This window comes from Lissotriton vulgaris, chromosome 2_1, assembly GCF_964263255.1.
Source record: "Lissotriton vulgaris chromosome 2_1, aLisVul1.2, whole genome shotgun sequence".
Classification (NCBI taxonomy): domain Eukaryota; kingdom Metazoa; phylum Chordata; class Amphibia; order Caudata; family Salamandridae; genus Lissotriton; species Lissotriton vulgaris.
In genome coordinates, this window is record NC_141687.1 from 39,888,624 (window position 1) to 39,910,854 (window position 22,231).

The window sequence follows — 22,231 nt, forward strand, 5'->3', positions numbered from 1 at the left end:
CTCATACTGAAGGGTGGATCAGGCAGCTCGCTGACTTTTTTGTCATGAAAATTAAAACTATTCAAGATTCCTTCCCCCCCGTGGACCTTTCCACGGACATTGACGCGTCAGCTTGTAAATGGAGGCCTGTACCATCCTTAGGGGCAGAGCCTGGGCCTACACTATCGGTCTTTCCACAGATGTCCTGTGCAACATCGCTTGAGTTACTGTCCCGGCTTCAATCTGGCTCACCCCTGGATGTATGTCCAGCAAAGTGTTTGGGCAGAGTGGCATCGGCAGTAAACAGCTTGCTGAACCCCCTGCTCAATCTGTCCCTGAGTTCCGGAGTGGTGCCTCGGGAATGGAAACACGCATTGATTCTGCCGCTGCTCAAAAAACCTCTGTTAGATCCCTTGTTGCAGGCTAACTATAGACCTATCTCCCTGCTTCCTGCTCTGGCGAAGGTGGTTGAGAAACATGTACAGCATACACTTACCAACTTTATTGAGAGTAAAAACATTCTCCATGATTCTCAATCTGGTTTCCGTGCTAATTATAGCACGGAGACAGCCCTCGTTGAGGTGACCGAAGCCATCAGGGAGACGCTCGATCATGGGGGAAAGGCTATGTTAGTCATGCTGGACCTGTCGGCGGCTTTCGACACCGTCCCACATGCAGGTCTCCTTTTAAGACTCTGGGAGATCGGACTGCGTGGGACGGTGTTGGATTGGTTTCAATCCTTTCTATCGGGCCGTCGACAGGTGATCTGGGCTCCACCGTTCTCCGCTGAAATGCCATCGCTAGAGGTAGGGGTTCCTCAAGGGTCCATTCTGAGCCCCACCCTTTTTAATATCTATATGGCCCCACTGGCGATGGTAGCGGAGGCTTATGGGGCCCAGGTCATATCCTACGCTGATGACACCCAGCTCCTGTTTACTTGCAGGAAAGGAGAGGTTTTTGACGGCGACAGGATCAAAGACTGTCTGAGTGCGGTCTTTGCGTGGTTTCAGCGGCACAGCCTGAAATGCAACTCGGATAAGTCTGAGTTGCTTTTATTTGGCTGTGCCCCTGATCCCGGTTGGAAGTCGTGGTGGCCCCAGGACATGTTCCCTCCGGAGAAGGCGTCCTCCCAAGTGAAAAATCTTGGGGTAGTGTTTGATGACGACCTTTCTTTTCGACCCCATATTATGGGGTTATCAGGGAAATGTTTCGGCATCCTCAAGATGCTCAGAAAATGTCTTCCACTGCTTTCCCTGCAGTATCGAAAGACTGTCGTCCAGGCGCTAGTAGGGTCTCGGTTAGACTATGCTAATGCGCTATATGCAGGACTGCCCAAGTATCTACTGGCTAGACTGCAAATTGTTCAAAACTCGGCGGCTAGAGCCATATTTGGCCTGCCACGGAGAGCAAGTGCCTCATTGCTTCTAAATATGTTGCATTGGCTACCTATTTCTAGAAGAATTATGTTTAAAATCCTCACGCTGGCGTTCAAAGCCCTTCACTCTGTTGGTCCTAATTACATCAGAAAGCGTATCGCTTTCTATGTGCCGCGGAGGATGTTGCGGTCAGCCGATTTGGCTAAAATGGAGGTGCCGTCTATTAGACGTGTTCAGATGGGAGGACGGTCTTTCCAATATGTGGCGGCTCGCCATTGGAATGAGCTCCCTCTCCCCCTTCGCAAAGCCAACAGCCTCCTAGCTTTCAGGAAGGAGCTTAAGACCACGCTCTTCTCTGTGCAATCCTGAGATCGTAGCTTGTTTGCAGCCTTTGTGTTTCTGGGTTTTTCAGGTCTCTTTGTCAAAGCGCCGGGACACCCCCTGGGGTAGCCGTGCGCTCTAAAAGAATGGCGTAACATAACATAACATAACACTCTTCCTCCCCTCCCTATCTGGCGAATAAACTGAAATTGTCTGGAGGCTCAAAACCTTCTCGGAATGCGGAAAAGTTCCTGCCTGCGCCCCCCTCCTTCAAAAGGGAAAAATTGATGGCGCAATCGTTCTCAGGTAATACGGTGAGAATCTGGAACTCACTTCCTCCTTCGCTCCGTGCCATCTCCTCCATCCAGATCTTCAAAGCGGACCTCAAATCTCTTCTATTCCAAAGACACTTTCAGAACTAATTCCCTCCTTCTCAGACCCCGCCAGGAAGTTCTTTAGTCGTTGTAAATTTGTCATATATTTTTATATTTCGTTTGTACATTCTGTGTTTGCTGTGTTTTATATTGTGTTCCATTTGCTTGCGTTGTTTTGATTCTGTGTCTTGCTATTTTTGTTTTTTCCATTTTTGTAACAGTTCTCTCATGTAACTGGTTCTATTGTATAGCGCTCTGACACCTTCGGGTAAAGTCTGCGCTTTATAAAAATGCACTAAATAAATAAATAAATAAATAAGGAGCTCGTTCCATTCAAATCCAATATTTCCAACGAAATGCAGTATTGAGGAAGGGGGACAGACCGGGGTTTGCTAGTTCAGCACCTCGGACAGAGCTGCGAGGAGCTGTTTACTGGTTCCATCCTTAATCTGTATTCAGCACCATGGACAGAGCTGCGAGGCGTTGAACCCAGCAGGAGGCGCTGGGTTCATCAAACACAGACTTCAGCACCTAGGAGAGAGTCACGGACAGTGCATTGAATTCACGAGCAGCAGGCCCAGAGCTATGGACAGAACTGGGAGGAGCTAGGAGGAGCTGGCTTGGCACTATGGACAGAACTGGGAGGAGCTAGGAGGAGCTGGCCTGGCACTATGGACAGAACTGGGAGGAGCTAGGAGGAGCTGGCCTGGCACTATGGACAGAACTGGGAGGAGCTAGGAGGAGCTGGCCTGGCACTATGGACAGAACTAGGAGGAGCTAGGAGGAGCTGGCCTGGCACTATGAACGGAACTAGGATGAGCGTTTGTAATGCTTTGGAGTAAAGGAGGAGGAGCTGGCCTGGCACTATGGACAGAAGTAGCAGGAGCTGCCTCGGCGCTATGAACAGAACTAGCAGGAGCTGCCTCGGCGCTATGAACAGAACTAGCAGGAGCTGCCTCGGCGCTATGGGCAGAGCTGCCACCGCGGTCCCTGTGTACGGACTCTGCTGCATTGGATTGCATCGTCCCCACGGGCTCCTGTGTACACAGCGGGCTTCTCGGGCGCTCGTGCCTCAGGGACTCGCACTTCCACAGGATTTACTCCCTGGTGCCTATTTCTAGTGTGTGCTACTGTGGAAACAGAAGAAAGACCCAATTCACTGACACACTGACGACACCCTGCTCATTTATCGAGCTTTCCATCGCTTCGGTGTCCTGAATCTGCCTCCAAATGCCTTTCTGGAGCTTTGCCTTATTGAACGACCTTCACTTCCAAGGGTGCACTGAGGGGTCAGGAGCCCACTTTGCATCATCAGTGACGCATCTGGAGCTGTCTATCTGTCACGGTCTCACGCACAGCTAGTTTGGGTCTAACTAACCATGGCTGGGCCCTACAGAGGAGGGACACAGGTTGAACATCTATTTGAGGCCCAGCGCATCTTTCGCAAAGCCTCTTCGGCCCTACTGAGGTGCCCTCTGCCAGCAGCACACTGCTCTCCACAGCCACAAACTACCCATCTTTGTACCCCAAACCTGTCCCTCCCCCATGGAAGGTTTAGAAAGTAGGAGACCCCTGTATAAGAAATATGCTAGTTATACATAGGGAAGAAACTCTAGTTTGGAAAGGCCTATAACTAGACATGCAAATCACTTAGATAGATATATCTGATAGCCCACTAACTCACAGACTGTCACCAACTACAGAAGTACATTTTTTTCAGTATTTATTATTTGTGAAAATATATTTTTTTCGATTATTATAAATAGATATTTTTTAAATACATTCCAATATATTTCATGATGAATTGATATTATTTTTGGAATTTCTCATTCACATATACAAAAACAAACACATAATTAAGTATAAAAAAGAGAGAGAGACATGGTGCAGGTAAAGCGGTAGATAGCACTACGCGCTTTTCGGCTTGGGAGCCTTCAGTAGGTGACCCGTCTTTGGCACTATAATTTAATACATAGGTGACAGTCAGATATATATATCTAAGTGATCTGCATGCCTAGTTATAGGCCTTTCCAAACTAGAGTTTCCTCCCCCATGAAAGTGCACCCTGCTCCAAGCGCACTCCTCTCCACAGCCACAGCCTACCCCCCTCCAGACCCAGCCTGCCCACATGAAAGTGCACCCTGCTCCGAGCATACTCCTCTATACAGCCACAGCCTACCCCCCTCCAGACCCAGCCTGCCCACATGAAAGTGCACCTTGCTTCAAGCACACTCCTCTCCACATGTGCCGCCTCCCTCCTCTGCAGATCCAGCCTGCACCCCCAATGAAAGTACACCCTCCTCTAAGCACACTACTCGCACTACTCTCCACAGCCCCAGTCTACCTCCCCCACTGCAGACCCAGCCTGCCCCCTGAAAATATACCCTTCCCTAATCGCACTACTCTCCCCAGCTGCAGCCTACTCCCCCTGCAGACCCAGCCTGTCCCACATTTTGGAAGTACACCCTGCTATAAGCACACGCCTCTGTTCGGACCTTCTCTCCACAACCCCAGCCCAGCCCTCCTCACAGCCCCAGTCTGTTCCTCTCTGTGGCTCAGCCTCTCCCTCCCTACGGAGAGACCATCTCTCCCCAGCTCAGCCTGCCCCCTGCAGCCCCAGCCCGCCCCCTGCAGCCCCAGCCAGCCCCTCATTGTAAATATAATTCCTGCTACACGAGCCTTCCTCTGACATGCGCACGTGCTTCTCTTCTACAGCTATTCCACAGAAGTAATTGTCGTGGTGGATTTAGAATATACAGTGCTTGCAATCTGTCCAAAGGACCCATATAAATGCATGGGGAGCTTTCCAGAACTGATTGCATATTACAAGCCACGGGTCAGGTCTGCAGTGCAAGGCGATTTCAAATGCATCGGAAATGCACAGCGAGAAAAACATAAAACCGCTGCATAAAAAAGTATTTATGCTTCTGAGAGTTCCCCTTTCAAGGTGGAAACTGCAGATCTATCTGGAGGGTTTTTTGTGCTCTCGGAGTGGTTTGGGAAGGACACTTGGGGGCATTCACATTCTTTGCTCCAGCCCTCCTAGAATTGCAGAAGACCTTCCTGACGGATATTCCATCAGCGTCCATACACGACAGTGGGTCAGCAGCATCGAGGGGTCTGCGTTACATGGAAGAGTGAAACAGAGCTTGGGGGAGGGGTCTCTGTTACATGGAAGAGTGAAACAGAGCTTGGGAGAGGCATCTGTGTTACATGGAAGAGGGAAACAGAGCTTGGGAGAGGGGTCTCTGTTACATGGAAGAGTGAAACAGAGCTCGGGAGAGGGGTCTCTGTTACATGGAAGAGTGAAACAGAGCTTGGGAGAGGCATCTGTGTTACATGGAAGAGTTAAACAGAGCTTGGGAGAGGCGTCTCTGTTACATGGAAGAGGGAAACAGAGCTTGGGAGGGGCGTCTCTGTTACATGGAAGAGTGAAACAGAGCTTGGGAGAGGCATCTGTGTTACATGGAAGAGTGAAAAAGAGATTGGGTGAGGGGTCTGTGTTACACAGAAGTATGAAACAGAGATTGGGTGAGGGGTCTTTGTTACATGGAAGAGTGAAACAGAGCTTGGGAGAGGGGTCTGTGTTACATGGAAGAGTGAAACAGAGCTTGGGAGAGGCATCTGTGTTACATGGAAGAGTGAAACAGAGCTTGGGAGAGGCATCTGTGTTACATGGAAGAGTGAAAAAGAGATTGGGTGAGGGGTCTGTGTTACACAGAAGTATGAAACAGAGATTGGGTGAGGGGTCTTTGTTACATGGAAGAGTGAAACAGAGCTTAAACGAGTGTAACAGAACTTTGGTGAGGGATATGTGTTACGTGGAAGAGTGAAACAGAGCTTGGATGATTGAAACAGAGCTTGGGTGAGGGATCTGTGTTACATGGAAGACTGAAACAGAGCTTGGGTGAGGGGTCTGTGTTACATGGAATAGTGAAACAGAGCTTGGCTGAGGGATATGTGTTACGTGGAAGAGTGGAACAGAGCTTAGGTAAGGGATCTGTGTTACATTTAAGCGTGAAACAGAGCTTGGGAAAGAGATCTGTGTTATATAGAAGTATGAAACAGAGATTGAGTGAGGGGTCTATGTTACATGGAAGAATGAAAAAGCTTCGCTGAGGGATCTGTGTTACATGGAAGAATGAAACATAGCATTTTGTGGGGTCTATGTTACAAGGAAAAGTTAAAGAGAGCTTGGGTGAGGGATCTGTGTTACATGAAATAGTGAAACAGAGCTTGGGTGAGGGATCTCTGTTACATGGAAGAGTGAAACAGAGCTTAGGTAAGGGATCTGTGTTACATTGTAGCGTGAAACAGAGCTTGGGAAAGAGATCTGTGTTATATGGAAGTATGAAACACAGATTGGGTGAGGGGTCTTTGTTACATGGAAGAGTGAAACAGAGCTTGGATGAGTGAAACAGAGCTTGGGTGAGGGGTCTGTGTTACATGGAATAGTGAAACAGAGCTTAAACGAGTGAAACAGAGCTTGGGTGAGGGATCTGTGTTACGTGGATGAGTGAAACAGAGCTTAAACGAGTGAAACAGAGCTTGGATGAGTGAAACAGAGCTTGGATGAGTGAAACAGAGCTTGGGTGAGGGATCTGTGTTACATGGTAGAGTGAAACAGAGCTTAAACGAGTGAAACAGAGCTTGGGTGAGGGATCTGTGTTACATGGAAGACTGAAACAGAGCTTGGGTGAGGGGTCTGTGTTACATGGAAGAGTGAAACAGAGCTTGAACGAGGGAAACAGAGCTTGAGTGAGGGATCTGTGTTACATGGAAGACTGAAACAGAGCTTGGGTGAGGGGTCTTTGTTACATGGAAGAGTGAAACAGAGCTTGAACGAGGGAAACAGAGCTTGGGTGAGGGGTCTGTGTTGCACAGAAGTATGAAACAGAGATTGGGTGAGGGGTCTTTGTTACATGGAAGAGTGAAACAGAGCTTAAACGAGTGAAACAGAGCTTTGGTGAGGGATATGTGTTACGTGGAAGAGTGAAACAGAGCTTAGATGAGTGAAACAGAGCTTGGGTGAGGGATCTGTGTTACATGGAAGACTGAAACAGAGCTTGGGTGAGGGGTCTGTGTTACATGGAATAGTGAAACAGAGCTTGGCTGAGGGATATGTGTTACGTGGAAGAGTGGAACAGAGCTTAGGTAAGGGATCTGTGTTACATTTAAGCGTGAAACAGAGCTTGGGAAAGAGATCTGTGTTATATAGAAGTATGAAACAGAGATTGAGTGAGGGGTCTATGTTACATGGAAGAATGAAAAAGCTTCGCTGAGGGATCTGTGTTATATGGAAGAATGAAACATAGCATTTTGTGGGGTCTATGTTACAAGGAAAAGTTAAAGAGGGCTTGGGTGAGGGATCTGTGTTACATGAAATAGTGAAACAGAGCTTGGGTGAGGGATCTCTGTTACATGGAAGAGTGAAACAGAGCTTGGGAAAGAGATCTGTGTTATATGGAAGTATGAAACAGAGATTGGGTGAGGGGTCTTTGTTACATGGAAGAGTGAAACAGAGCTTAAACGAGTGAAACAGAGCTTGGGTGAGGGATCTGTGTTATGTGGATGAGTGAAACAGAGCTTGGATGAGTGAAACAGATCTTGGGTGAGGGATCTGTGTTACATGGAAGACTGAAACAGAGCTTGGGTGAGGGGTCTGTGTTACATGGAATAATGAAACAGAGCTTGGCTGAGGGATATGTGTTACGTGGAAGAGTGGAACAGAGCTTAGGTAAGGGATCTGTGTTACATGGAAGAAGCGTGGCTCAGTGGTTAGAGGCGGCAGACCCGGAAGCTGAGATCGACCGTGGACCAGGGTTCGATTCCCCGCCTTGGCGGGTCTCCGGCTCAAAATTCCACAGACTCGACAATTCTCGCTCTGGTGCCTACTCAACTCACGGGTTCACACTCTGCGACTCTGGGCAATAGCTTGCTTAATCTCCACTACGGCCCCTCACGGCGGGATGCCTGGCTTTCACCTTGTGGACACCCTGCCGTGGTTTCTCACAGGGGAATACCAGGACGGGTTCCCTAAGCAAGCGCCGGGACGCTTACGGGCAGCTGTGCGCTTTACAAGTCCAGCACATTTACATTTACATTTACACATTTACATGGAAGAGTGAAACAGAGCTTAAACGAGTGAAACAGAGCTTGGGTGAGGGATCTGTGTTACGTGGATGAGTGAAACAGAGCTTAAACGAGTGAAACAGAGCTTGGATGAGTGAAACAGAGCTTGGATGAGTGAAACAGAGCTTGGGTGAGGGATCTGTGTTACATGGTAGAGTGAAACAGAGCTTAAACGAGTGAAACAGAGCTTGGGTGAGGGATCTGTGTTACATGGAAGACTGAAACAGAGCTTGGGTGAGGGGTCTGTGTTACATGGAAGAGTGAAACAGAGCTTGAACGAGGGAAACAGAGCTTGGGTGAGGGATCTGTGTTACATGGAAGACTGAAACAGAGCTTGGGTGAGGGGTCTTTGTTACATGGAAGAGTGAAACAGAGCTTGAACGAGGGAAACAGAGCTTGGGTGAGGGGTCTGTGTTACATGGAAGAGTGAAACAGAGCTTGAACGAGGGAAACAGAGCTTGGGTGAGGGGTCTGTGTTACACAGAAGTATGAAACAGAGATTTGGTGAGGGGTCTTTGTTATATGGAAGAGTGAAACAGAGCTTAAACGAGTGAAACAGAGCTTTGGTGAGGGATATGTGTTACGTGGAAGAGTGAAACAGAGCTTAGATGAGTGAAACAGAGCTTGGGTGAGGGATCTGTGTTACATGGAAGAAGCGTGGCTCAGTGGTTAGAGGCGGCAGACCCGGAAGCTGAGATCGACCGTGGACCAGGGTTCGATTCCCCGCCTTGGCGGGTCTCCGGCTCAAAATTCCACGGACTCGACAATTCTCGCTCTGGTGCCTACTCAACTCACGGGGTCACACTCTGCGACTCTGGGCAATAGCTTGCTTAATCTCCACTACGGCCCCTCGCGGCGGGATGCCTGGCTTTCACCTTGTGGACACCCTGCCGTGGTTTCTCACAGGGGAATACCAGGACGGGTGCCCTAAGCAAGCGCCGGGACGCTTACGGGCAGCTGTGCGCTTTACAAGTCCAGCACATTTACATTTACATTTACACATTTACATGGAAGAGTGAAACAGAGCTTAAACGAGTGAAACAGAGCTTGGGTGAGGGATCTGTGTTACGTGGATGAGTGAAACAGAGCTTAAACGAGTGAAACAGAGCTTGGATGAGTGAAACAGAGCTTGGATGAGTGAAACAGAGCTTGGGTGAGGGATCTGTGTTACATGGTAGAGTGAAACAGAGCTTAAACGAGTGAAACAGAGTTTGGGTGAGGGATCTGTGTTACATGGTAGAGTGAAACAGAGCTTAAACGAGTGAAACAGAGCTTGGGTGAGGGATCTGTGTTACATGGAAGACTGAAACAGAGCTTGGGTGAGGGGTCTGTGTTACATGGAAGAGTGAAACAGAGCTTGAACGAGGGAAACAGAGCTTGGGTGAGGGATCTGTGTTACATGGAAGACTGAAACAGAGCTTCGGTGAGGGGTCTGTGTTACATGGAAGAGTGAAACAGAGCTTGAACGAGGGAAACAGAGCTTGGGTGAGGGATCTGTGTTACATGGAATAGTGAAAAAGAGCTTGGCTGAGGGATATGTGTTACGTGGAAGAGTGGAACAGAGCTTAGGTAAGGGATCTGTGTTACACTGTAGCGTGAAACAGAGCTTGGGAAAGAGATCTGTGTTATTTAGAAGTATGAAACAGAGATTGAGTGAGGGGTCTTTGTTATATGGAAGAATGAAAAAGCTTCGCTGAGGGATCTGTGTTACATGGAAGAATGAAACAGAGCATTTTGAGGGGTCTATGTTACAAGGAAAAGTTAAAGAGAGCTTGGGTGAGGGACCTGTGTTACATGAAATAGTGAAACAGAGCTTGGGTGAGGGATCTCTGTTACATGGAAGAGTGAAACAGAGCTTAGGTAAGGGATCTGTGTTATAGGGAAGTGTGAATAAAGCCTGGGTGAGGGATTTGTCTTACATGGAAGAGTGAAACAAAGCTTGACCTCAGGATCTTTTTTACATGGAAGAGTGGAACAGAGCATGGGTGAGGGACCTGTGTTACATTGAAGAATGGAACTGAGTTTTGTTGAGGGGATGGATCAGTGTTAGATGGAAGAGTGAAACAGAGCTTGGGTGAGAGGTTTGTGTCACATGGAAGAGAGGAACAGAGCATCACTGAGGGATCTGTGCTACAGGGATGAGTGAAACAGAGCTTGGTTGAGGAATCTGTGTTATATGGAAGAGTGGAACAGAGCATCAGTGAGGGATCTGTGCTACATGGATGAGTGAAACAGAGCTTGGTTGAGGGATCTGTGTTATATGAAAGAGTGGAACAGAGCTTGGGGGAGGGATCTGTGCTACATGGAAGAGGGAAATAGAGCTTGCGTGAGGGATCTGTATTATATGGAAGAGTGAAACAAAGGTTGAGGGAGGGATCTTTGTTACATGTAAGACTGAAACAGAGCTTGGGTGAGGGATCTGTGTTACACGGAGAGTGAAATAAAGGTTCAGTGAGGGATCTCTACTATATGAAAGAGTGAAACATAGTTTGGGTGAGGGATCTGTGTTACACGGAGAGTGAAACACGAGTGGGATATTTGTAACACGCAAGGCTGAAACAGAGCGTGGGTGAGGAATTTGACTTACATGGAAGACTGGGTGAGAGTTGGTGGTATGTTGGTGGTCCATAGCCACAATTCAGGTTGCGGCGTTGTTGGTTTCTCCCACGGGATTCTGTAGTCGAGTTGCTGCCAGATGAATTAGTGCGTATGCGAGGGCCAGCACTGTCGTCGGACCAGTAGTCATCTCTAGCGGGAATGTAGTCATCCTTGAGATAAGGGTACACCTTCTCTTTACTAAACCTGTCAAAGTCTTTTTGGAGTTTGTTCACTTTTTGTTGCATCAGACAGTCTTTATTATCGTTGATCTCCTTGGTGATTTCTGCTAATTTAGCTTTAAATGCCGCATTAGCGATGGTAGCTTTTAAGGCACCTTCTGCTATAGCGATCTTTGTGATTAGTTCCTCCGGTAGCCATTTAGCTGTCTTGAAAATTAGAACCAGAAGATCACGGGTACATTTCCAGGACACCATTGACCATTCCTCCTTAAATTGTTTGTCATCAAGGAAAATCCTGGGTGAGTTAGTAACTATCAGGCATTACGGGCCATGTTTGCCCTCAGGTATTCGGTCATAATGGCCCATGCATGGTAATTCTCATCAGCTGGCGCTTCGTGTTGGTGATTTCACAAAGACGCACTTTTCAAAAAGGAACAGCGCTGGGTTTTCAAGCTAATTACAACAAGGGGTGGTGAGGAACAGAGTCTCTGAATTAAGCAGAAAGCTCTCACCCAGTCAAGGGATCAGGGCTAGATCCAACACCGTTTTTTAGCTCACTGCACCATCCCAGTTTCAGAACCTGGCTGTATGCAAATTAGTCTGTTCCTATCCCAGTGCATGATGGGAACAGGGCAAACCAAACTACAAAAGCCAATTCTTACACTGGGAAGGAAACAAGCTCCCGGGGACCGGTTTCTGGCATTACAGCCGTCTTCGGCCCGGTTTGCTTGAATCCTGATGGTGCAATGAGCAAGGGTCTCACATCTGAGAATACCCTTCCACACTTAGGGTGGACAAAAATAATTACAACAAGGGGTGGTGAGGAACAGAGTCTCTGAATTAAGCAGAAAGCTCTCACCCAGTCAAGGGATCAGGGCTAGATCCAACACCGTTTTTTAGCTCACTGCACCATCCCAGTTTCAGAACCTGGCTGTATGCAAATTAGTCTGTTCCTGTCCCAGTGCATGATGGGAACAGGGCAAACCAAACTACAAAAGCCAATTCTTACACTGGGAAGGAAACAAGCTCCCGGGGACCGGTTTCTGGCATTACAGCCGTCTTCGGCCCGGTTTGCTTGAATCCTGATGGTGCAATGAGCAAGGGTCTCACATCTGAGAATACCCTTCCACGCTTAGGGTGGACAAAAATAATTACAACAAGGGGTGGTGAGGAACAGAGTCTCTGAATTAAGCAGAAAGCTCTCACCCAGTCAAGGGATCAGGGCTAGATCCAACACCGTTTTTTAGCTCACTGCACCATCACAGTTTCAGAACCTGGCTGTATGCAAATTAGTCTGTTCCTGTCCCAGTGCATGATGGGAACAGGGCAAACCAAACTACAAAAGCCAATTCTTACACTGGGAAGGAAACAAGCTCCCGGGGACCGGTTTCTGGCATTACAGCCGTCTTCGGCCCGGTTTGCTTGAATCCTGATGGTGCAATGAGCCTTTCTGGTAAAGAATTGGCTTGGTAGTTTAGTCTGCCCTGTTCCCATGATGCACTGGGCCAGGGACAGACTGATTTGCATATAGCCAGGTTCTGAGCTGGGATGGGGCAGTGAGATAAATAACGGTGATGGATCAAGCCCTGATCTTTGGACTGGGTAAGAGTGGTCTGCTCAATTCAGACACTCTGTTCATCACCACCCCCTTTTGTAAATCGATTTTGGCCACTATAGGTGTGGCAGGGTATACTCAGACATGAGTCCCTTTCTCACTGCTCCATCAGGATTCAAGCAAGCCGGGCCGAAGACGGCTGAAATGCCAGAAACCGGTCCCCGGTAGCTTGTCTCCTTTCTGGTAAAGAATTGGCTTGGTAGTTTAGTCTGCCCTGTTCCCATGATGCACTGGGCCAGGGACAGACTGATTTGCATATAGCCAGGTTCTGAGCTGGGATGGGGCAGTGAGATAAATAACGGTGATGGATCAAGCCCTGATCTTTGGACTGGGTAAGAGTGGTCTGCTCAATTCAGACACTCTGTTCATCACCACCCCCTTTTGTAAATCGATTTTGGCCACTATAGGTGTGGCAGGGTATACTCAGACATGAGTCCCTTTCTCACTGCTCCATCAGGATTCAAGCAAGCCGGGCCGATGACGGCTGAAATGCCAGAAACCGGTCCCCGGTAGCTTGTCTCCTTTCTGGTAAAGAATTGGCTTGGTAGTTTAGTCTGCCCTGTTCCCATGATGCACTGGGCCAGGGACAGACTGATTTGCATATAGCCAGGTTCTGAGCTGGGATGGGGCAGTGAGATAAATAACGGTGATGGATCAAGCCCTGATCTTTGGACTGGGTAAGAGTGGTCTGCTCAATTCAGACACTCTGTTCATCACCACCCCCTTTTGTAAATCGATTTTGGCCACTATAGGTGTGGCAGGGTATACTCAGACATGAGTCCCTTTCTCACTGCTCCATCAGGATTCAAGCAAGCCGGGCCGAAGACGGCTGAAATGCCAGAAACCGGTCCCCGGTAGCTTGTCTCCTTTCTGGTAAAGAATTGGCTTGGTAGTTTAGTCTGCCCTGTTCCCATGATGCACTGGGCCAGGGACAGACTGATTTGCATATAGCCAGGTTCTGAGCTGGGATGGGGCAGTGAGATAAATAACGGTGATGGATCAAGCCCTGATCTTTGGACTGGGTAAGAGTGGTCTGCTCAATTCAGACACTCTGTTCATCACCACCCCCTTTTGTAAATCGATTTTGGCCACTATAGGTGTGGCAGGGTATACTCAGACATGAGTCCCTTTCTCACTGCTCCATCAGGATTCAAGCAAGCCGGGCCGAAGACGGCTGAAATGCCAGAAACCGGTCCCCGGTAGCTTGTCTCCTTTCTGGTAAAGAATTGGCTTGGTAGTTTAGTCTGCCCTGTTCCCATGATGCACTGGGCCAGGGACAGACTGATTTGCATATAGCCAGGTTCTGAGCTGGGATGGGGCAGTGAGATAAATAACGGTGATGGATCAAGCCCTGATCTTTGGACTGGGTAAGAGTGGTCTGCTCAATTCAGACACTCTGTTCATCACCACCCCCTTTTGTAAATCGATTTTGGCCACTATAGGTGTGGCAGGGTATACTCAGACATGAGTCCCTTTCTCACTGCTCCATCAGGATTCAAGCAAGCCGGGCCGAAGACGGCTGAAATGCCAGAAACCGGTCCCCGGTAGCTTGTCTCCTTTCTGGTAAAGAATTGGCTTGGTAGTTTAGTCTGCCCTATTCCTATGATGCACTGGGCCAGGGACAGACTGATTTGCATATAGCCAGGTTCTGAGCTGGGATGGGGCAGTGAGATAAATAACGGTGATGGATCAAGCCCTGATCTTTGGACTGGGTAAGAGTGGTCTGCTCAATTCAGACACTCTGTTCATCACCACCCCCTTTTGTAAATCGATTTTGGCCACTATAGGTGTGGCAGGGTATACTCAGACATGAGTCCCTTTCTCACTGCTCCATCAGGATTCAAGCAAGCCGGGCCGAAGACGGCTGAAATGCCAGAAACCGGTCCCCGGTAGCTTGTCTCCTTTCTGGTAAAGAATTGGCTTGGTAGTTTAGTCTGCCCTGTTCCCATGATGCACTGGGCCAGGGACAGACTGATTTGCATATAGCCAGGTTCTGAGCTGGGATGGGGCAGTGAGATAAATAATGGTGATGGATCAAGCCCTGATCTTTGGACTGGGTAAGAGTGGTCTGCTCAATTCAGACACTCTGTTCATCACCACCCCCTTTTGTAAATCGATTTTGGCCACTATAGGTGTGGCAGGGTATACTCAGACATGAGTCCCTTTCTCACTGCTCCATCAGGATTCAAGCAAGCCGGGCCGAAGACGGCTGAAATGCCAGAAACCGGTCCCCGGTAGCTTGTCTCCTTTCTGGTAAAGAATTGGCTTGGTAGTTTAGTCTGCCCTGTTCCCATGATGCACTGGGCCAGGGACAGACTGATTTGCATATAGCCAGGTTCTGAGCTGGGATGGGGCAGTGAGATAAATAACGGTGATGGATCAAGCCCCGATCTTTGGACTGGGTAAGAGTGGTCTGCTCAATTCAGACACTCTGTTCATCACCACCCCCTTTTGTAAATCGATTTTGGCCACTATAGGTGTGGCAGGGTATACTCAGACATGAGTCCCTTTCTCACTGCTCCATCAGGATTCAAGCAAGCCGGGCCGAAGACGGCTGAAATGCCAGAAACCGGTCCCCGGTAGCTTGTCTCCTTTCTGGTAAAGAATTGGCTTGGTAGTTTAGTCTGCCCTGTTCCCATGATGCACTGGGCCAGGGACAGACTGATTTGCATATAGCCAGGTTCTGAGCTGGGATGGGGCAGTGAGATAAATAACGGTGATGGATCAAGCCCTGATCTTTGGACTGGGTAAGAGTGGTCTGCTCAATTCAGACACTCTGTTCATCACCACCCCCTTTTGTAAATCGGGTTTTCAAGCTGTCAACCCACACACAAGGACTTAATGATGACATTCCCTGGGCAGTAATAACTCACTAATCCCCGGTCTCCTTTCACAACACTCTGTCCAAAGTACCTATGAATTATCTACCCCTCCCTAGTGTTACCTTGCTCTACCACCTCCAATATGCCGTCCATATGGGCCACTTCCCTCCACATCTGGCGAAGTACGACCACGTGTGATACCACTCATACTCAGGACTTGGGTAACCTGCACTTCTCCATTCCTACTCCCTTATGACAATCTTATTGTACCCCCGCTAGCGAGTAATCTTCACTACTAAATTGCAGTTTCTTAACCCTGGCTGGTACCCCGCTGGCATCCTGTACTCTGGTTGGCATCCCATGGAAATGTTAGGACACTTGAGGGACCGTACTTTCCACCGTGTTCCTTCGTGGGAATAACCAACCCCAGCGCACTGCTCCTGCTACCATGCCAAAAATCGTAATTTCATTCTCAATCAGGCTCCTTCCTTATTCACACACATTAGTGGGACCTTTATCAAAATATCACACGATTGGCCCACGGGATTTGCTAGCAATCACATATACCCATGGGTTTTTGCTCCCGTCATTTCTGGAGTGTCCTAATAAAGGTTCAATATTCCAAAGCTCACCCCAAGATGGCGGAATCAGTTGCCTGGCTAGTGTTCCTCACGCTCTGCTTATGAAGTACTCCACTTCCGGGTCCGGAGGTCACGGGGAACAGGAGCGAGGGTAGGCATTCAGCAAGTTGCCGCCACCCTTCCGTGAGTATGCCTGGGACATGAGTAGTACGGTAAGCTTTTGCGAGGAGCCTCTCTCACCCCCTAATACGCTACTGAACCTTTTTGCCAAGGAGTGGAGCAACACCGCACTCTACCACACCACCGTCAGTCTGTAGCCTCTGCTACTCGGGTGAGTGTCTTTGGGATCATCGATCCACTTTATGCCTGATTGTTTTGTGTTAATCTTGTGGTTGGATTACCTAGAGGGCACTACTGGGTTCTCTGGGACTCCGTCGCAGCGGGTAATTAATGAACACCACGTCAACCGTCTCTTGCACGTGCATGATGGCCACACACCATGCAGGGGACGCAAAACGATAATTGACTTCCTTATTATTCCAACGGCCACGTTGTCTTTTCCATATACCACACAGCGCTGTCTACAATTACGACGGTTGGCCATTTGTAGGTACTGGCCCACATGACGCATGCCAGTACTTTTACCGGCCTGATTATATACACTACAGGGTTGTTTTTAATAAAATGCCATCACTCTGACCTAGTGCTACCTGGCCTACTAGGTGGGCGCTCATCACACTTAGAGCCTCCACCTGAGATGCTCTACCGGGCACTGCCCACGTTGATCTAGCACATCACCAGCATGTGAGTACGCGCTGTTGCGCAACACGATTACCACTGTGTTATTGACACCCAGGATCCCCACAGGCAATTCCGGTCCTGGCTACTCATCATCATTAACCTTCTTGCTCGGCATAAGTGACCTTCTTCCCCCCTTGTTTCCTCCCCCTTCCTCCGTAGCATATGCATGGCTGATACCCCTACCATACCACGGCCTCTGTGGTCATTGATTCCGATAGCTTCCTCACTGAGCATGGGTTGTAATGCCACTACCCTTGGAACTCGCAACCCCCTCTGCACTCACATAGGCTTGCCCATGTTTTTCCCAGCTAACACGCTTACAGAGAAACTTAGTACTAGGGGCTACCCACGCCGCCTAGTAAAAAATGCCATGAAAAGGGCCTGGTATTGTCCACGGGAAACACTGCTGGAACCCAAAGAAAAAAAGCAATCTGATAAACTTGTGTGTGTCACTACTTTTTCACCAGTGTCCAACAAAATTCGAAATAGCATCAAGAAGAACTGGCACATTCTGAACTCTGGGGATCAAGATCTGGATAGACCCTTGTTTGCGTTTAAGAGAAGTAAAAACCTGAAATACCACATGGTAAGGGCTGCTCTCCCCCTCGCACCCCCATCTAGGTCCACCCTTATTGATCTATGGTCACTCCCCCCACTGAAAGGACACTCTAAATGTGGATGTTGTGTTGTATGTGACTTCTGTATTTAAGGGAAAGAATTTGTCTTTGGTGAGATCAAAAATGTATTGAGAACTTTCACTAACTGTAAAAGTTGTAATTTGTTGTATGCAATTCTGTGCCCGTGTGACCTGATCTACGTGGGACAGACTAAACAGAAAATCAAATTAAGGATCTCACAGCACCGGAGCCGAATTAGGTGCAAAACCGAGAAAGCACCCCTCGTGGAACACTTTGTTGACAAAGGACACACAGAAAATGATATAAGATGAACTGTGATCAGTCAAGTAACCTTACCACCAAGAGGGGGTGATCTCTCTAAACTACTAAACAAAGAGGAACTCAAATGGATTCTGCGCACTGACAGTCTGAATTCAGGACTGAACCAACAGGAGGACTGGACTAACCTGACATAATCTGCTAAATCATTGGGTTGGCTATGTCCATCAGTCTGTATACTTTGTAGGTCTTTTAAACTCAAATTTTAACCACCTTTATTCCTTCTCAATCACGAATGCTATTGCACGTTAATGCATGTTTTCACTCACTTTGCCCCACCTCCTCGCTGTTGCCTAGTTCTCTGGGTACTTAGAGACCCACTTCCAATATGGCCGCCGCTTAGTCCTACAACTATTTCCCCTTTGGCATGTGACTTTCACACCAGCCTATCACAAACTTCAATATATTCAGGTTCTCCTGGTCTGCCACAGTAACGGCAAGGGAAGATATCTGAGTCCATCCCGAAGGTAAGACAACTTCCACATGCCCGTTTTTTCCTCGACACTACGGTACTACGGTGGGTTTCGTTTCTAATCCCCCTTGTTCTGTTGCAGGCTCTTTCCTCATGCGACCAAGCAAACCGCTGGCGCACCAGAAAGCAATACTTGCCGTTCCGCGGGTAAGCTTTTGATTCCTCATAGTAACGTTAATGTCAAACAAACTCTCTTCACAGCTCCAAAAATCTGTGCACGTTTCCTTTTAGGAGACTGATCCCCGTCGACCTTACCCTACGGAACTCTACATCCTTCGAGTTTCCCCCCTGGGTAAGCCACCCTTGTTTTGCATATCGTAAAATTGCCGTAACTGAGCGGTTTCCACGGTTCTTAACGCACCCCTTCTGTTAGCCCCAGATCTGTAAACCTGGCCCAGACCCTTTGTGGCCAGCCCCGGTAAGCCCTTGTTCTCCTTAGCATGATCGTACCACTAACTGAGCGTTCACAATCATTCACAGCGCTTGCGGTATGTACCATTCTCACGGAACTCGGTCCATTCCTCATAGCCTCACAGCGCTGACGGCATGTATGTATTGCTCTCACGGAACTCGGTCCATCCCCCTAGCTTAACCCGCCATTAAAACTTCTCTTTTGAAGAATTTCCTAGTTGCACAAAGCGTTGTTACAACCACGCTCACCACTGTACCAGTCTACACATCGCTGAAGGTTATCGCTGTACTTAGCGTTGTACCTACATACACATGCACCCGCCTACGATTACGGTTCACCATTAGTATCCCCAATACTTCACAACTTCCGCGGCATGGACGTATCTTTTTCACTGGACTTGTTCCCTTCATCATTAACCTCACGATGTGTCCACCTATTATCGTCGCCAACCGATCACTTTTCTGCACTCATGACTGCATAATCACGAAACACCATCATGTTTTTCAAAAGCAACAGCTTCAAGGTGCACTCACTTCCACCCAAGTGCTGGGTTAACTCTTTGCTTACCTCTTCAGTCTTGCACATTTCATTCAGTCCGCTGCCAGTCTGTGCATTTACTTCTGTTCCTCTCATTCTGTGCACTCCCTCCATTTTCTCTTCAGTCTGTGCATTTCCTTCAGTTTCTCGTCAGTCTGCCCATTTAATTCAGTTCCTCTTAGTCTGTGCATTTCCTTCAGTTCCTCTTCAGTGTGTGCATTTCCTTTAGTTTTTCTCAATCTGTGCATTTTCTTCAGTTCCTCTTCAGTCTGTACATTTCCTTCAGTTTTTCTCGATCTGTGCATTTCCTACAGTACCTCTTCAGTCTGTGCATTTCCTTCTGTTCCTCTCATTCTGTGCATTTCCTTCAGTTCCTCTTCAGTCTGTGCATTTCCTTCAGTACCTCTCATTCTGTGCATTGCTATCAGCTGCTCTCACTCTGTGCATTGCCTTCAGTTTCACTCATTCTGTGCATTGCCGTCAGTACCTCTCATTCTGCACCTTTCCTATAGTTCCTATTCGGTCTGTGCAATTCCTACAGTTCTTCTCATTCTGTGCATTGCCGTCAGTTAATCTCATTCTCTGCACTGTCTTTAGTTCCTCTCATTCTGTGTATTTCCTACAGTTCCTCTTTGGTCTATGCATTCCCTTCAGTACCTCTTTGAACTGTGCATTTCCTTCCTGTCCTCACTGGTCTGTGCAATTCCTTCAGTTCCTCTTCAGTTCCTCTTCGATCTGTGCATTGCCTTCAGTTCCTTTTTGATCTATGAATTTCCTTCAGTACATCTGCGGTCAGTGTATTTTCTTTCATTTCTCTCAATCTGTGCATTTCCTTCAGTTCCTCTCATTCTGTGCATTTACTTCAGTTCCTCTCAGTCTGTGCATTTCCTTCAGTTCCCCTTATTGTGTGTATTTTCTTCAGCTCCTCTCAGTCCATTCATTTCCTTCAGTTCCTCTCAGTCTGTGCATTTCCTTAAGTTCTTCTTATTCTGTGCATTTCTTTCAATTCCTCTTAGTCCAGATATTTCCTTCAGTTCCTCTTTAGTCTGTGCATTTCCTTCAGTTCCTGTTCAGTCTTGCGTATTTCCTTCAGTTCGCCATTAGTCTGTGAATTGTCATCAGGTCCTCTCATTCTGTGCATTGCTGTCAGCTGCTCTCATTCTGTGCATTGCCTTCAGTTCCACTCATTCTGTGCATTGCCGTCAGTACCTCTCATTCAGCGCATTTCCTACAGTTCATATTTGGTCTGTACATTTCGTACAGTTCCTCTCATTCTGTGCATTGTGGTCAGTTTCCCTCATTCTGTGCATTGTCTTCAGTTCCTCTCATTTTGTGCATTTCCTACAGTTCCTCTCATTCTGTGCATTTCCTTCAGTTCCTCTTCAGTCTGTGCATTTCCTTCAGTACCTCTCATTCTACGCATTGCTGTCAGCTGCTCTCATTCTGTGCATTGCCTTCAGTTCCACTCATTCTGTGCATTGCCGTCAGTACCTCTCATTCAGCGCATTTCCTACAGTTCCTATATGGTCTGTACATTTCATACAGTTCCTCTCATTCTGTGCATTGCAGTCAGTTTCTCTCATTCTGTGCATTGTCTTCAGTTCCTCTCATTTTGTGCATTTCCTATAGTTCCTCTCATTCTATGCATTTCCTTCAGTTCCTCTTCGGACTGTGCATTTCCTAAAGGTCCTCACAATCTGTGCATTTTCTTCAGTTCCTCTCCCATCTGTGCTTTGCCTTCAGTTCCTCTTTGATCTGTTCATTTCCTTCAGTTCCTCTTCGATCTGTTCATTTCCTTCAGTTCCTCTTCATTCTGTGCATTGCCGTCAGTACTCTCATTCAGCGCATTTCATACAGTTCCTATTTGGTCTGTATATTGCGATCAGTTTCTCTCATTCTGTGCATTTCCTTCAGTTCCTCTCAGTATGTGCATTTCCTTCAGGTTCTCACTGGTCTGTACATTTCCTTTCAGTTCCTCTTCGATCTGTACATTGCCTTCAGTTCCTCTCTGATCTGTGCATTTCCTTCAGTTCCTCTTCGATCTGTACATTTCCTTCAGTTCCTCTTCGATCTGTACATTGCCTTCAGTTCCTCTCCGATCTGTGCATTTCCTTCAGTTCCTCTTCGATCTGTACATTGCCTTCAGTTCCTCTTCGATCTGTACATTGCCTTCAGTTCCTCTCCGATCTGTGCATTTCCTTCAGTTCCTCTTCGATCTGTACATTGCCTTCAGTTCCTCTTCGATCTGTACATTGCCTTCAGTTCCTCTCCGATCTGTGCATTTCCTTCAGTTCCTCTTCGATCTGTACATTGCCTTCAGTTCCTCTTTGATCTGTACATTGCCTTCAGTTCCTCTCCGATCTGTGCATTTCCTTCAGTTCCTCTTCGATCTGTACAATGCCTTCAGTTCCTCTTCAATCTGTACATTGCCTTCAGTTCCTCTCCGATCTGTGCATTTCCTTCAGTTCCTCTTCGATCTGTACATTGCCTTCAGTTCCTCTTCGATCTGTACATTGCCTTCAGTTCCTCTCCGATCTGTTCATTTCCTTCGGTTCCTCTTCGATCTGTACATTGCCTTCAGTTCCTCTTCGATCTGTACATTGCCTTCAGTTCCTCTCCGATCTGTGCATTTCCTTCAGTTCCTCTTCGATCTGTACAATGCCTTCAGTTCCTCTTCGATCTGTGTATTTCATTCAGCACATCTTCGGTCGGCTGTTCTGTCCTTTGCTGCATGAATCAACTGTATAATGGATATATGAAAAATGAGCATAAAAGGATAACATTTTGAGGGAACATTAATAAAAAGAAACTTGCTCACATCTATCAATTGGTACTGTAGTATCTAAGGAAAATGTTACCCATTGATGGGAATGAACACAAAGATTGGGAAAGGAGGAATACAACCCTTGCACAATTTGTTTTCTAGAGGCTGGAGAGGTCCAGAGCCTTAAGCTAACTTTCCTCCAACTAAAAACGGATTTGGGATTCATATCCAGTCTTGGGATTCCTGGACCTTATTTGTCTCCTCTTCACACATCTTCGGTCTGTGCATTTCCTTAAGTTCCTCTCAGTCTGT